The sequence below is a fragment of the Coregonus clupeaformis genome, unplaced genomic scaffold (genome assembly GCF_020615455.1).
Source record: "Coregonus clupeaformis isolate EN_2021a unplaced genomic scaffold, ASM2061545v1 scaf0034, whole genome shotgun sequence".
Classification (NCBI taxonomy): domain Eukaryota; kingdom Metazoa; phylum Chordata; class Actinopteri; order Salmoniformes; family Salmonidae; genus Coregonus; species Coregonus clupeaformis.
Window position 1 is genome coordinate 931,642 of NW_025533489.1, and position 2,500 is coordinate 934,141.

Consider the following 2,500-nt stretch of genomic DNA (forward strand, 5'->3'; position numbering starts at 1 on the left):
AGAGAGAGAGAGAGAGAGAGAGAGAGAGTAAATCTAGCCAGAGTAGAAGCCATTTAAGAAAATGTGACAGGGCAAAATGAGCGAGAACTAACACTTGAAGCCCATGCCAATATGTCCAGTTAAAACAGCAGAGGCTGTATCTGAATTCATTAGGCTTATTTCACTAGGGCTTGCATTTCAGAAGCCAGCCACTGACAGTACTACAACATGTGGCAAAAATAAATACATATTTAAGAAAAGACCCATCGCTACATGCCACATATTGTTGGAGGTGTTTTTGTTTCTCTATACTTCTTTCTCTCCCAGTCTGTCTGTCTATCGTGTCTCTCTTTCCTCACTACAGTTCCTCTCTCTCTCTCCGTCTCCACCGCTTTCTCCTCCTCTCTCTCTCTCTCTTTCCTCAATACAGTTCCTCTCTCTCCCCGTCTCCACCGCTTTCTCCTTCCTCTCTCTCTCTCTTTCCTCACTACAGTTCCTCTCTCTCTCCCTGTCTCCACCGCTTTCTCCTCCTCTCTCTCTCTCTTTCTTCACTACAGATCCTCTCTCTCTCTCCCTGTCTCCACCGCTTTCTCTTCCTGTCTCTCTCTCTCTCTTTCACTCCCTCTGCTTGTTACTGGGTTGAGGAGTGAGGAGGGACGGCCCTTACTTTCCCTCTTAGGCTGCAGAGGCTAAACCAAGTCACCATCCAGTCTTCTCCTGTCGGAGGTGAAGTCAAGCTAGACCAATTGGCGGTGTGTCTCCTGAACGGAGAGAGCGAGAGAGAGAGAGAGAGAAGGAGAGCAACCCCCCCTCCCTCACCTCACCTGCATGACAGGTCATCCCGCTTAATAAAGCCAGTCGTGCACAACACGCCACAGAGACAGGGATAACGAGAGAGGAGAGAGAGGAGAGAGAGGTGAACACAACATGCCTGTAAGCTACAAAGGTGTTGTGTAGTCTGTTTAAAGAGAGAACGTGAGAGAAAGAGAGAGAGCAAAAGAGAGAGAGAGCGACAGAAAGAAAGCCGAGCACACAGGTAAGGATTGTGAAGACTCAAGCACATTTCATACAAAACCCCAGCCGGTTTCCTCTGTTATTCCTTACTTAATTCATATTCTGTGGCTTTTATACAGTCCAGCGTTTTTTGCTTAAGCGGGCGTTTGGTTCACCCGGGGATCGTCTGACCAATGAGAGAAGAGAACATGGTGGTCTAGGACCGCGTCCCGTGCCAATGACATCACAGCCTCCCCGGGGCACTGTGGACAAGTCAAACACAGCTGGGAGTAAGCGAAGACGAGAGGGTGAGAGAGGCAACGCAGTCGGGACCGCAGTCATACCGGTGTGTGAGAGAGATCTGTTTGTGTCTGACTGTAATTATGAAGTGTGTGAGAAACTGTATGTGTGTGTGTGTGTGTGTGTGTGTGTGCATACAGACTTGCACGTGTGCAAAAAAAAACTGTGTGAGTATGTGATGCATGCACTACGCAGCTTATTTGCGTATGCAGATGTGTCCATAAACTTGTGTGAACTAATGTGTGTATGCAAGCATGTGTGAACTAATGTGTGTATGCAAGCAGTGTGTGAACTAATGTGTGTATGCAAGCAGTGTGTGAACTAATGTGTGTATGCAAGCAGTGTGTGAACTAATGTGTGTATGCAAGCAGTGTGTGAACTAATGTGTGTATGCAAGCAGTGTGTGAACTAATGTGTGTATGCAAGCAGTGTGTGAACTAATGTGTGTATGCAAGCAGTGTGTGTATGTGTGAGGTCCTGTATGCCCCATGTGTCAAACTCCTCCCCCCCCAGCCTGTCTAACTCATTCCTGTCCTACTTTATGAGTGGAGGCTCCTGCAGCTCTCACCTCAGGACTCACTGCAGTGTCTAAACGCTTCCATTCGCACGGGAAGTGACACACACACTCGTGCTGTGGGGCCGCTGCCTTGTAACTAACACAGAGAGAGAGAGAGAGAGAGAGAGAGAGAGAGAGAGAGAGAGAGAGAGAGAGAGAGAGAGAGAGAGAGAGAGAGAGAGAGAGAGAGAGAGAGAGAGAGAGAGAGAGAGAGAGAGAGAGAGAGAGAGAGGAGAGACAGAGAGAGAGAGAGAGAGAGAGAGAGAGATTGTGCGTGTGTGCATGTGTGTGTGTGTGTGTGCAGCAGCAGCATGTGTGTGATTCACTAGGTTGTGTGTGAGGCGATAGTGTTAACTAAACTAGGGCCTCACTGGAGCTATTCCAGGATACTATGCATACTTTCTAGTGCTCATCTGGGAACCCAGTGCTATTTTTAAGACTGGAGCACCTTTCCAGCACTGTTCAAGGAGCTGTACCCTAGACTTTGGCCCCTTTGATTGTAGAATTTAGGAACCATATTCATTCTACATGTCTGTCCGGTCACTTGCTTAGCGCAGTAGAGAAAGGAGAGGCCTAATGTCCTCTAGGGTCCTAATTATGACCCCTCACAGCTCCTCAACCCCACCAGTAAAGGTCCGTCCCTGTGTGAGAGCAGCAGTGTCAGTCTGCCTT

At 48.3% G+C, this 2,500-nt stretch overlaps 1 pseudogene; it reads right to left on the bottom strand.

Moving 5' to 3' along the window:
* The window catches only part of LOC123481209, an 81,633-nt pseudogene that overhangs the window by 38,319 nt on the left and 40,814 nt on the right, over positions 1-2,500 (bottom strand).